This window comes from Erinaceus europaeus, chromosome 6 (genome assembly GCF_950295315.1).
Source record: "Erinaceus europaeus chromosome 6, mEriEur2.1, whole genome shotgun sequence".
NCBI lineage: Eukaryota > Metazoa > Chordata > Mammalia > Eulipotyphla > Erinaceidae > Erinaceus > Erinaceus europaeus.
The window spans coordinates 53,842,858-53,857,595 of record NC_080167.1 but is presented as its reverse complement, the minus strand read 5'-3'; positions in this window follow the sequence as shown (position 1 = coordinate 53,857,595).

Sequence of the window (14,738 nt, the reverse complement as noted above, 5' to 3'; positions counted from 1 at the left end):
TCTCCAATCTCTGATTTGTCCCTACCAAAATGAGTGGTGGGTCTAGGGAAACAAGTCAATTGAAATTTTCTTGATAGTGCTGGTGGAGGCAGGGGACCTCTAGTTCAAACCCTGAACCTTCAAGGGTCTCATATAATTTTAAAATACCTATCAACACTAAATGGTTGTGCTCAGCTAAGTCCTACTTGAAAATGTCTGGTGGCACAGGCTAACCTGTTCACACACATGTCCTGCTCTCCTGTCCAGAAAAAAATAGGTGAAGATTGTGCATAAACAGCCTCCACCTTTGTGGGTTTGCTGGGTTGAAGAGAAAACTAGGAGTAGGCTTTGCATCGTGGAAGTGTTTCATGGAGGATAAATCAGCTCAGATATTTCCTCTAAGGTGTTGTGAACCCAGATGATTCTTGCATAACAGGTGTGATTCCTCTGTAGAAACTGCAGGCCAATTTTGATCTTTCCTTAGCCTGTCCATTATTCTGAAGGTATTCACAAAGGAACGTAATCATCAGAGCTAGTGGCAGGTGTTGGCAAAGGAACCTTTTAAATAGTTTATTTAAATTTGTATGTCAAGTTTAAATTTGTGAAGCATGTTGTTAATTTTTACTGGATAATTAAGTGAATATATAGCACTCAAATTACAAATAATTTTATTTTAAGCATATATTTAATGAGATATATGTAAAACATGCACATTTAACTGATGTTGCTTTAAAAAATTATATTGATTAAATTGATCAAATTAAAATTTTGCTATTCACTGAGTATAATTTGTATACATTCCTGTTTTTAACAGTGATAGTAGCAGAAGAAAATATTTTTAGTAAATAAATGAATCTACATTTTGAATGAAAATATATGCGATTTTTGTCACTTTATCTTCAATGCATTCAAAAATTATTTTGGTGATTACTGGCAATTAAAAATTGTATATGTACCTTCATTGCAGCAACAGACTCAATGTCTTTTTCATGGAATGGAAAACAGAAAAATTAACTTGATATAATATTCTATTAGTTCTTTTTACAATTTATGTTGAGTACTTTATATTTGTTCATATTTTTGGATAGAGACCAAGAGAGACTGAGAGGGAAGAGACACACACACACACACACACACACACACACACACACACCTACCCCTGCAGTACTGCTTCACCGCTTATGAAGCTCCCATCCTGGAGGTGAGGTTTCTATGTCTTCTTCTCATGGGTTCATCAACAGAATGTCCTGGTGTATATCCAAACAATGCAATTTAGTTGCTGTTTCAATTGATCTGTCCATTATTTAAAAGCCATTTTTTTCTAGCGATTTTTTATCTTGAAATATAGCTATATTTATAAAAGCAAAAGCACATAGCCTTATCTCATAGATTGTATTTAGATCTAGAAAAGGCAGGGTATGAAGACAGAGTGAAAGAGACCACAGCACCAAAGCTTCCTTCGGTGAGGTGGGGGGCGGACTCAAACATGACAGCACATTATCCAAGTGAACTATTTCGCTGACCCTATTTGATAGATTTAAAAAATGTTTATTTATTTATTTGAGAAACGAAGCATCACTGTGGAATGTGTGGTGCCAGGGGTTAAATTTGGGGCCTCCTGTACGCAATTCCTATGCTCTACCTCTGACTCACCTCCAGAGTCACCACTAGCCTGGCTTGTAGATTTGTAAATCTTTCGACAAATACATTTGCATTTCTCATCTTCATCCTGTAATCTGCAAATCTTAGGAGCAAGTCTAGACTGAAGCAGAGAAATGCATCCACAAATAAGTTAGTCTCTTTCCTCCCCCTCCTAAGCTGTAGAGATGACTCTTTCATCTTCCTGGTAGCTGCTAAGCCACACATCTCTCTGGCAGTTAATTGTGACCCCATAGTTGTATTCTTCATAGCGGAAGTTTCTGTCATGCTCTTCCTCAAGTCTTTGTCTAAGGAAACACTTCATTGCTAGTAGAACTTGGACCAAATACTGATCTGGTAAACAAAAGGGAGTTAGTGGATGGTTATTACTAATACTCACTGTTCTAAAAAAAGAAAGAAAGAAAGAAAGAAAGAAAGAAAGAAAGAAAGAGAGGAAGAAAGAAAGAAAGAAAATGATGTCTACTTGTGGGGGAAAATAGAAATATTAAGAAAAAAAAAAGCCTTTTTACCCAAAGCATGCTTCCATTCTGTGTCATTTGGGGGATGAACATATTTATGTACTATTCCAGTGCAAGAACGTTATGCACCTACTGGCTGTGGTATTTAAATGAGAAAGGAAGCACTGTAGATGCGTAAGTAACTGTCTTTTCATATGAGGTATGAGGTATGTATCATCCTGCTATTATGTGAATTCAAGATAAAAATACATTCCAAGTGCATTCTTTACCAAATTCATAATTCCAGCTCTATTTTTTTCCTTTAAGTACTCTAAAAGGAAAAACACAAAGCTTATCCCTCCCACCCCAGCCCCCAAATTACATCTGGGAAAATGTGCCTGAGCCTGTGCTGATGTTAAAGTCTCCCGATTTGCCTTTAGTTCACTCTACTTTGTCAGTGGAAGGGAATTTGGTGGGTCTGAAGTGAGGACCTGGCTGGGGACAAATCCTGAGGCTTTTCTGCCTTGGCTCCTGGGTTCCAGTGTTCTTCACTCTTCATTTTATGTAAAGGCTCAGACAATATGATGAAGAGAGCTGGCTAGTTTCAGTTATTCCTACAATCTGCTTTCCTTTCTTCTCTTCCTCACCTTATCTACCCCCTCCCCTCCCCAAAAAAAAAGATAGCAGAAAATTCTGAGTAAACCCCTTCCCTTAGACCCAACAACTTTCTTTGCCTTTTGAAGGACTGTCCCCACTGGTGAGCTGATGACTTACCTCACCTCTTGAACAGGTGGGTGGCTTGACACTGATGATTTCCTCTTTCTTGTGACCTTCTGGACAGCCTTCCAGAAGCCGCAAGAGGTCAAGCTAAGTAGTAAGCTCTTCAGCTTCCAGAGGGTCCTGCCTGCTGTTGTCTGGTGTTCCATCTATAATGCCTTGATTTGCTATATGTCACCAAAGTGCCTTTGCCTATGATGCTAGCTCCCTCAGACTCCAAGCAAGCATGCATCCAGTGGCTTTTTATATTCTTAAATGAATGGCACTTACAAATGAAGATATTTTTAAAGTATAATTAGGACTGGGAGGGAGATAACTCACCAGCTAAAACACATGCCTTCCATGCCAGGTTCTAATTCTGGCACCACATGGGAATATCATGAACAGCACCAGGGGGAGCTCCATGGACAGGAGAACAGTGCTGTGGTGTTGCTCTTCTTTCTCTCCCTCCCTCAAAAATAAATAAATAAAATATAAATTTTATAAAAATTAATTGTGCCTGAGAGATTGCTTAGTAGTGGCATCATCCATGTATGAGGCCAGGAGTTCATTACCAACACTGCATTAACAAAACAAGGCCAAACATTCAAAGCAGTGTATTTGTGGGTGGAATGTCAGGGCATGCAGTGCCCATGTAGCTATATGGTAAATGAGATATTTCTAGTTGATCAACAACTGAGAGGCAGTTCCCTGCAGTGATCCAAACACTGTTCATCGGGGTCGCCCAGACAGCTTTTAAAACTTCAGGTTCTTGGCCCGGTGTTGGTGTTGGCTTACCAAATCAAAATAGGGGACAGTGATAAAGATGGTGAGACTGGACGTTGGACTACCCATATTCAACTCACCTCTCTGTATCTGTACTCTTCACTGCTTTGTGGTCAAGAGGCTAAGCTGTATGAACAATCTCACTAAACTCCCTTTCTTGTTGGTGCCTTACTGCATTCAGCAAAGGTTGGCCGGCAAGAAGCAGGAAGGAGGAAGGAGAAACAAGTGAGCATTTCTAACCTCCACCCTGACCTTCTCTGAATGTTTCTAACCGTCACCTCCCTCTAGAAGGTCTGATCAAGGCAGATCTTTCCAGAGACTCACATCTCTGTCCTGATAACCATTCCCTCCCTCATCCATTTGAAGTGTGGAAGGGCATGTGACCTGGGAGTGTGGATTGTTTATGGAGAAGAACTGACATAGGAACTCCATCATCAGCATTTCCAATAGTCAGGGAATGAAGGGCTCATTCACACGGGTGGACAGCATACCATGGCATCCATTTTTCTGCATTATAGAAAATATGGCAGCAGCGGGTAGAGCTCAGCAGGTAGAGCATTTACCTTGTACGTGAGGACCCCCCTTCCAATTTGATCCCTGGCATTTCACATGTTGCTAAGGCGCTCCAGTCTGTGTCTCACTCAGAAATCAAACATTTGTTAAGAGAAGAAGTATTAAATGATTAAAATTGGGTTGATCCATCTTTCTTGATGCTTTGAATGAACTGTGCTGGGGTGGAAAGAGATGGAATCTGGGGGTAGAAGGTTATTATTCAGCTTTTGTTCTGCCCTTTCAGTGTGTGTGTGTGTGTGTGTGTGTGTGTGTGTGTGTGTGTGTGTGTGTGTGTGTGCGCGCGCGTGTGTGTGTAGGTTCACTCAACCAGCATGCAGCCCAGCTTTCCATTAAATTCAGTGAAAAGAATACCCCCATCTTGAAGTTTAACTGCCCAAGAGATGAGTTGTGAAACCATGGGCTCATATGTTCCTTTTGTGATTTTTCTGTAATCATTTGCAGATTATTTACTTGAGTGACTTCAGAATATTTGAGTGCATTATTTTAGAAGCAGAGAGAAATAGCAGATTCTGAGACCCCCTGAGAACATTCGCCACCCATATACCTGGCTTTGCCTAAAATAGGCACTAACGGGCTCAGTGACCATTTTGCACAGGACACCTCCAGGAGGCCTCTGAGGAGCTCTCCCCTTGTAATGAGCATTACAATTGGTTTCAAAGGAAAACCCTGCCTTTGCTGGAAGGCCAGCTAGACTCTGCAAACCGGTATTACTATTCAGAGCCGTGTTTTTTCCACCCAACATCCAAACCCTATGATATTAATATAAACAAGAGGGGTAGAATGCAATAATACAAGCTAGCCAATTACTGATTTTCAGAAAATGCTAAAAATTTCCCTGCAGAAGATGGCACAGTGTCTCTTCTTACAAATCCTCTCCCCATCTCCTAGATGCAGTAATTATTCTATTTCAGTGGAACATACATGGTCTTCTGGCTCTTTCAGAGGTCCATTATCAGTTCATAAGCAATGGCTGTTTAGGGTTGAGTTTTTTTTTTTTTCCCTAGAATTAAGATGCACATTTTTCTTATGACTGATCCTTAATGAGGACACTGAGTGTGGTGATTGGAGCTGTGCTCAGAAGGAACAATGCAGTGGGGGAAACTTACCTGGAATTAAATAATAGCTGGAGTTGCTCTTGCTGTGTTCTCATCTCCCACCCCCACCCCACCCCCCATCCCACTCTCAGCCCTGTAATGACATTAAGCTGTTTCCTCTTGTCCGCAACGTAGCTCACTGCCTGTTTCAGGCAAAATCAAATTGTGGCTTAGAAAACACTTTGGAATAAAGAACACTGCTTCGAAGTACCTGTCTTTTTTGGATTGATCTCACATCACCCTATTAGACCAGCCAGTATCATTTCACATTAGCTCTTGCTGTGGGGCAGTTTGTAGTTTTGCTTTCCCCTTGCCAGTCTGGGATACAGGACAAGTGATGGGTAAACAAGACGTTTGCAGAGGTATTTGTCACAGAAGCTCACTGAGGGTCTCTTCTGACTGCCCTCACACTCAGAAGCTACCCTGGGAGACAGGCTCTGTCTGCCAGGCTGCGTTATCCGGGGCTCATAAAATCTTTTTCCCGAAGATTGAAATAAAGTCAGTTGCTTGCAGAAGACAAATCAATTGTGGCATTTCTGAATAGAGTGCGATGCATTTAATTAGCACAAGACATACTGGCAAATGCTGAATTACCCAATAAATCACCAGCTGCTGGAGCCCTTACCGGGCAGGGAATCAGCTGTCTGGAGAGATGTACAGCGGGCGATAACAGGGAGATGGGGCCATTCGCATTGTCACTCTGCCCATTTTATGTGGAAAAAAATTTAAACATGTTGACATTTGCACATGGAACCCCTTTAATTATTCTAAACTATGAGAGGACCCTGTCCCCATCTACTAAGAAAAGATTTCACAAATATTTGCATTTGCAAAGGACATTCCCCTGTTGGGATGTGACAGGATTAGAGTGAGAGCTGGAGAGAGCAAGAATTAGGGCAGATAAAAAATCCTCAGCAGGGACTTCCTGAAAAAGCAGCCCATGGGGTCACTGGATTGCAGTTCATTGAAAACATTGAAGGTGTTACTTCAGTCATTTCTAAGCCACATCCAGAGAGCGATCAGCTTGAGCAGAAAAATGGCTCACTTTAGTGTTTGACACCTTTGCTTAAAAAAAAAAAAAAAGAGGTGTTTTTTTTTAACCTCCAGCTTAGATGCTGCTTCCGTCTGCCTTTGAAATGCTGTAGTTAAAGAGCACTGAGGCTTAAATCCAATGTTTTGGTTATTGAGACTGGGAGGAAAAATGGAAAATGAATTCAAAATGAGTCTTGTTGGCACTGGGAGGTAAGGTGGAACATTTCCTCCAATGTAAGGAGGTTTTTTATACATACACTGGTGGTTCTACCTTCTGAGGTGGAAATGCAAAGAGCACACCAAATAAAGACCAGGCCGTGTGAAACATCCCCTCTCCATGCCGCTTCTCCTTGGTTATCATGTTAGGTGTAGACATTGCAGCTTCACTGATGTCAAGAAGGCATATCCAAAAGCTGAGTTCGGGGCTTTAAGATTTGTTTATTGAAGTAATGTTGCATCGTAACATTGCATGGGTTTCTAAGTATGCATCGCTAAATTTTAACATGTGAATATACTACATTACATTTACCACCAAGGACTGGCATGATAGCCCATCTGGGAGGGCACCTGCTTTGTAATGCACGGGACTCAGGCACAAGTCTGGTCCCCACCACAGTAGGGAAAGCTTCTGTGCAATGATAACCCTCCCTCTTCTTCTGTCTATCTTGCCATGGTAAAGCACGGCCAGTGAAAAAAACAAATGAATCACTAAATTAAAATAAATTTAACTTCTCAAGTTCAGTTCTGTCCTTCATCGTATAATTGAGTTCTTCTACATGATTCACTCCCTCCCTTCCCCCTTGCCTCCTGAAGAACACTAATTAATCTCTTTTAGAATGACTTTATCTTCATGAGAGACAGAGATCAGAGTGCTGCTCAGCTGTAGCATATGGTGGTGCCAGGCATTAAACCTGGCATCTCAGACATGCACTTCTGGTGCACCACCACTGTACTATCACCCCAGTCCCATCACCAAATGTTCTTATCATCTAAGAGGTTAATTTCATTTTACTTATTCTATTTCTGTTTTCTCAGTAGGCCACATCTAAGTGAAATCAGATGGCACCTGTCTGTCTCTTGTTTGGCTAGCACCATGCCCTCTAGGTCTCTAAGTTGTGCATGGCAGGATTTCACGTTCCTTCATAGCTGGATAGTATTCCTTTGTATATATAGATTTCACTGTCTATCCATCCCTCTGTCTGTGGGCACTTAGGTTTTTTTCCTAGGTCATAGCTACTGTAAGTAGTATTGTCATGAATGTAGAGTTCATATATCTCTTTGAATTAGTGCTTGGGTACCTAGGGTTGAAAACCCAGAAGTAAGATAGCTGGATCATATGGTATGGTCTTTCCAATTTTATGTTTTTGAGGTGTCATCATAGTGCTTTCCATCATGGCTGCACCACTGTTTAACCTCTCCAGTGGTGGACAAGGGGTTCTTTTTTTTCTATGACTGTTCCATCACTGGTAGGAAACAAGCAGGTCTTTATTTTCAAAGTGTCTCTGGTCTGTAAAATGGAGGCTCCTATATTCCTGTGGGGATAGAGGCTTTGGAAATACTAGCACCAATGTTTGCCAGACATAGAGATATCTCTGTCTTGTAATTGTAGGGCTTCTAGTTACTGCTGAGAGGTGGCTTGGAACCACCTGGGAAGGCCTTGCTCCTTCCCTCCATCCTAAGATATGAATGGGAAAGAGCTCACCTTGCTCCAGGGTATCTATAGTGGCAGGAAAAGTCCAGATGGCTACTTTCAGGATATCTTTGTGTATTGGGAGAGATATTCCCCCACACCATCACCAGTTCATCAACTCAGTCATGGAACTGTCTAGCCAGAAGGGGCATCATACTTAACAGGCTAAAGGATCATTCTCAGAAGACTGTCTTCTACTTTAGATGACAATCATAGGTCCAGGTTGTCATTTGTGTTTCTGACGCACTGGCCTGCTCTATATGGGAGACTCCTCTTTCGGTTCAATTCATTTGCTCATAGAACTCAGGGCAGCATGTTATTTACCAGATTATCATTTTATTATAAAAGCATATAGTTAACGAGCATCCAGGTAGATAGGATGCACAAGGCATTCTCACAACACATGAACCCAGAAGCTCTCCAGACTGTGTCTTTTTTACCTTTTAGTTTTATGTTTGGTGTTATGGATCTCTCATTTCTTATGTGTGGTAGGCTGAATCATTGACTCTAGGCAACTGGTCAACCACCAGTCTTTCTTCCCCTTCCCAGAGGTCAAGAGTTTGGATTGAAAACTTTCACCTACTTTTCTTATTTGGTTCTCTAGCAACAAGCCCCTATCCTTAGGTGCTTTCAAAAGTCATCTCACTAACATAAACCTGTTGTGGTAGACAGGGGTCTATTATGAATAGAAACTCCAGACCCCATTTCACCTTTTTGTAAAAGGTCACTTTATTAGGGAAATATTGTAAATCAAGAGTACGGTTTCATGGTCTGGGAGGTGGCACAGTGGATAAAGCATTGGATTCTCAACCATGAGGTCCTGAGTTCAATCCCTGGCAGCACACATATACCAGAGTGATGTCTGACTCTCTCTCTCTCCCCTTTTTCATGAATGAATAAATAAATAAATTTTTTTAAAAAAGAGTACAGTTTCTTGTCTCCCTATAATAGCTTCAAAATACCACACCCTGTACCAAATTGTCACCTTCCTCTACCACAGGACACTGGGTCCTCAGCCCCTTATGACACCTGCTCCAGTCCCCTTTTTTAGACTTCTTGGATCTGCTGAAATAGACCAGAGCTCATTAAAGTTTCATCTGCATTTTTCCTTTCTTTGTTTTTTAAGTTTCTCAATGAGGGAAATCATCCAATATTCTTCCTACTCCTTCTGGTCTATCTCACTTAACATGATTCTTTCAAGTTCCACATGAATAGTAGCAAGAAAGAAGAATTCATCATTTCTTACAGCACAGTAGTATTCCATTGCATTTATATACCACAACTTTCTTAACCATTCATTCATCTGTTGTTGGACGTTGAGGTTATTTCCAAGTTTTGACTACTACAATTAGTGTTTATTTCATCTACTATAGAGGCAAATAAAGAAGTAGCCATTGCTGTCTTTGCAATTAGCTGAGAATTTGAGTAAGTGTAATACTTTTTAGTAGCAGGAACATAGCCTAAGGCTAAAGCTAGTATTCTAAGGACTAACCTGTTTTTTTTTTTTTGCAGAACTGAGGGTCTTACCAGGACTTTGGCATCTTAGGTCTAAAATCAGGAAAGTCCTGAACAAGCCAGAACACACTGGTCATCCTGGGTAAAGAAAAGGCTAGATCTTCACAACATCCTCAAGCTGTTGAACAAGCCCACTTTACAGAAAGCTTACTTCTGGTCATTGTAGTAAACTATTTATGCCATTCTGAGCCACCCTTTGTTTCATGAAGCTTAGTCATAAACACCATGGAAGGAGTTTCATCCTAAATAAAACTGAACAAAAATGAGTGGTGCTATAATAATAAGAAGATGATGTAGTGGCAGTGGCTCATATCGTTGGATATATATTTCAGGAGTGCTTTTTCACACCTCTTCAAAATGCTGAGACCCCCTCCCGCAGTCCATTACACTCCTCCATCTCCCACTTACTTCCAGATCCAAGCACTCATTTTGTCTGTTCCATTGTTTTGTTTCTGTAAATTTCACATATAAATGAGATTAGGTAGTATTTTTCCTTTTTTATTTATAAAATGGAAATATTGACAAGACTATAGGATAAGAGCAGTACATTTCCATATAGTGCCCACCCCCCAGAGCTTCATATCCAGTCCCCTCCCTTGGTAGCTTCCCTATTATTTATCCCTCGGGGAGTATGGACCCAGGATCATTGTGGGGTGGAGAAGGTGGAAGGTTTGGATTCTAGAACTGCTTCTCTGCTTCTTCTTCTCTTCTTCTAGCGTTTGCCCTTCTTCCGTAGCCAGTCAACAGCATCAGGTTGAGCCTGATGTAAAGTTTCGAGACCTTCTTTGAATTTGGAGAGGTGGCAGTCGTTGACTATGTGGGTCATAGTCTGTCTGTAGCCGCAGGGGCAGTTCGGGTCGTCTCTGGCTCCCCAGCGGTGGAACATAGCAGCGCACCGGCCATGGCCTGTTCGATAGTGATTGAGGAGGGCCCAATCATAACGTGCTAGGTCAAAGCCGGGTTAACGCTTGCAGGGGTCTGTGATGAGGTGTTTGTTCTTTACCTCAGCTGGCTGCCAACTCTGTTTCCAAGAGTCTGGAACAGAGAAGTTCAGTGTAGGTGTAGGGGACCAGATTGGATGACGAGACGTCAAACATTGGACAGGGTAGGCGAAGATATCCGCGTATATTGGCAGGTCCGGTCGAGCGTAGATGTGGGAAATGAACTTAGATGATGCCGCATCCCGACTAATATCTGGCGGGGCGATGTTGCTAAGAACTGGAAGCCATGGAACCGGGGTGGAATGGATGGTGGAATGCTTCTCTGCTGAATATGGGCATTAGCAGGTCGATCCATATTCCCAGCCTGTCTCTCTCTTTCCCTAATGGGGCAGGGATCTGGAGAAGTGGGACTCTTAAGACACATGCTGGGGTCTTCTGCCCAAGGAAGTCTGGTTGGCATCATAGTATCATCTGGAACCTGGTGGCCTCTCCCGAGATTCCCAGGTTGAAAGTTTCCTTGCAGAGCTCACACCAAGTGTTGTCTCCAAGCTGCCATCTTGGCTCTGCCTCTCCGGTAGTACTATTCTTTCTCTTTCTCATTTTGCTCAACACAATTCATTTCAACTTCATCCATGCTTCAAATAGCAGAGTTTCATCTTTTCTTGTCACTGAGTAGTACTCCATTTTGTATATAGACCTCATCGTCTTTACCCACTCATCTGTCATTGGGCATTTGCGTTGTTTCCATGTCTTGACTAGCATAAACGATGCTATAATTATATAAGAAAGTGTGAGGAAGAAGTCTTTTAAAATGTGTTGTTCTTTTTTTTTATTTATAAAAAGGAAACACTGACAAAACCATAGGATAAGAGGGGTACAACTTCACACAATTCCCACCACCAGAACTCTGTATCCCATCCCTTCCCATGAGAGCTTTCCTATTCTTTAAATCCTCTGGGAATATGGACCCAAGGTCATTATGGGATACAGAAGGTGGAAGGTCTGGCTTCTGTAATTGCTTCCCTGCTGAACATGAGCATTGACAGGTTGAACCATACTCCCAGCCTGTCTTTCTCTTTCCCTAGTGGGGAAGGGTTCTGGGGATGCAGAGCTCCAGGATGCATTGGTGGGGCTATCTGTCCAGGAATGTCTGGTCGCATCCTGCTAGCATCTGGAACCTGGTGGCTGAAAAGAGAGTTAACATACAAAACCAAACAAATTGTTGATCAATCATGGACCTAAAGGCTGGAATACTGCAGATGAAGAGTTGGGGGTCCTCCATTTTGTAGATAGCTAGTAAGCATATTTTAGTTAAATTCAAAGGGCCTGTGGCTATACTAGTGTTGTTTTTTTTCCCTGAGTTTGAAATCTGATATGCAGGTGGATCCTAATTATTGTCTAGGGAGGTGATGTCATGGCTGGCAGAAGGACCAGAAAGCTGGATCAGGGAAGAGAATAGCTCCCAAATATGGGAAAGGTGTACAAATATTGTTGACTGTAAACCCCATCGATTTGATATGATCTGGGGCCCATATTCAGCTTGGGAGCCTATGTGACCTCTGCATCCCCGTAGATCTGAGCTCACATTCTGTGGTCATAAGTAGGAATGTTCCAAGCTGCCCCCATATCAGGATCCATCTTCCTCACGTATAGCTTAGAGTATGTTGTCCATCCTCCCTTCTGAGGATGGAACATTCTCTACCATTGTTGATCCAAGTTGAGGGCAAGGACCTATGGGGGCCCACAAAGGGGTCTATTGTGTTGTTCCTAATAGGAATCACCGGTGACAATGGAGAGAGGGATTTATTCGAGGTCTAGGCCCATCATGTCTGTTTGGGAATCTCAGGACTCCCCGAATAGGGCCCAAGCTGATGGGGTGGCCTGATAGTGACTAAAGAGTCATTGATAAAGTATGCCAGTCTCTTGCCCTTATTCAGCTTTAGCAGTCCTTGCTTTGATAAGATTAGCTTTGGAGTAAGAGAACTGTGATAGGAAGTAGGTGAGGAGGGTATCTAAGTCTAAGTAGACACTATTTCATTATGAACTTGATACTGACTCACTGCAGACTATTGTGTATTTTTGCTTTCAAGTATATATTTTGCCCTAATTTATGGATACAAGTGAACATATGCTCTATCTTACAGGACTTGGTCTATATCTAGGTTTTGCGATTTTGTTAGGAAGTGAACCTCCTGGAATTGAATTAGAGAATACTATGAAAGGAAAGGTCTCATCAGAGTAATGAGGGTGAAGGGTTGACATTCCAAGCCTGATGTCTCTGGACAGTCTGAAGTGAAGCATGCTGAGTTAGTACTCCTTGCGTTGATTAGGTTGGGATCGGTTAAAATGTGTTGTTCTTAATCATAAACTTTTCACTTGTAGCCACTAATTAATTCATGAATACTTAGTAAAATCCATTTAGTAGGAGTTAATATTAAGGGCATAACCAGTCATGCCATTTTGACTTCTTTTTTTTTTACATAGCCATTCTTGCTTACAGTGTAGTGAATTCTTAGAAATATAAATAACCATAAAGCACACCAAGCATGTACTACTGTGTAAACACCATTTACTTCAATAGCAATAAATGTCAGCTGAGCAGGTAGGAATTCAAAAAAGTGAAATAAAGCCTCGATTAGCAGTTTCCCAAGACCAAAGCTGCGATGTCACAAGCATCCACAAACATGGAATCTTAATCTTGTCAATTAAATTTTCACTTTTTAGGGAACTGTAGATTCGCTTATTATCTTTGGGTTGTCTGTGGGTGCATTTCTCCTGTATTTGCAGAGAATGAGAAAGGGTTGCATTGCAGACTGCATTAGAATTCCATCTCTAATGCTCCAAGCAAAGCATCAGACACAGTCTCACACCCTTCAATTGGCTCCTTACTTGACTTCATCACAAAGACCATAGAGTATTTGTGGACTGATTGTTGGGCACTGACCTTACACATGACCCTGCACAATCAATTCTGTCATCTGTTTAAACACAAGAAGAATGGTAGAGTTCCTCGCCAGTAAAATGGCTTAATTGCTTGGGTGATGGCAATAGCAACCCCAAAGGAAGATAATTGGGCCTAGTAGCATTAGACAATGAAAATTCTGGTCTGAGGGCTCTATCTCAATGAGTGCCTGGGGAATCATTTGCAGTGATCCCTCCTGCTCACTGAGCTCTGATGCCACTCCAGAAATGAGAGAGCTTGTGGGCAGTGGAATCATCCGCTCACAGACCGCACTCAGCCATTTATCTCCCTTTGTCAGAGCTGGATAGTAGCAGATTTCAATGTCTGGCCCATTGAGGCTCTGAATCAGTGAACCAGCAGGACTTGTGACCAATAGTCAGAGATGATAGTCATCTGGGGTGGGGGGGGCACTCAGTGGGTTGTAGGGGTCCCCATACCCATTGGAAAGACAGAGAATTGAAGTTTGTATTTTGCACACTTCTTTAATGGTTGTTAGAATTTTTTAAAGGCCTTTTTTATACGTCCATGTTTTCTTTTTTTGTTTGTTTTATAGGCCAACTAAGACAGCCTACTAGTGGGAATGGCTCGTTTCTAAAACAGTATTTTCAAAAACTTGCTTTTTATCAAACTTAATTTGAATGGCCTTTTTTTTGCCTTCATCAGATGTTTCTTTTTTTTTTCTCTCAGACACTTAATGAAAAGATATGATTACAAATGCATTGATGACTCTTGTTATTCTTCAGAGTTACTAAGTTTCAGATCAAATATTGCTTTAGGAAAGAGGCAGGTGAAGAACATACAAACCATTTGTAATAACTTGCATAAAATGAGAAGAATTCAAAATTTTCATCTAAACCAATATTCAAGAGCTCAGTTGTTTTCCTGTTGAAAGGAGATGACGACAGAGAAACTTTAAGAACAGGTTTTATGATCTGATGGAGTTGGATTCATATCTCTGATCTACCACTTGCATATGTGACATGTATCAAATTAAATTTTCAAAACTTTAATTTTTTCCATTTGAACATTTGGAGAATCTTTAATGCATAGGGTTGTTTTACACTAGGTGTTGCAAAGAAATAAGCAGAGCGCTATAGCATAGTTCTCAATAAATCGTATCATTATAATTAGGAGTACTCAACAAATGGTATTCCCATAATTAATAGTCATTTGGGCTCGTGTTATTGCTAAATGTGTACAGTTTCTACCCTTGACTTAGTATTGCCACTCTAAAATATCCATCAATGTGCTAATCTTGCCAGTCTCCTTTTTAGTCAAAGCACGTTATAATCACTGTTGACTTTTTTTTTCTCT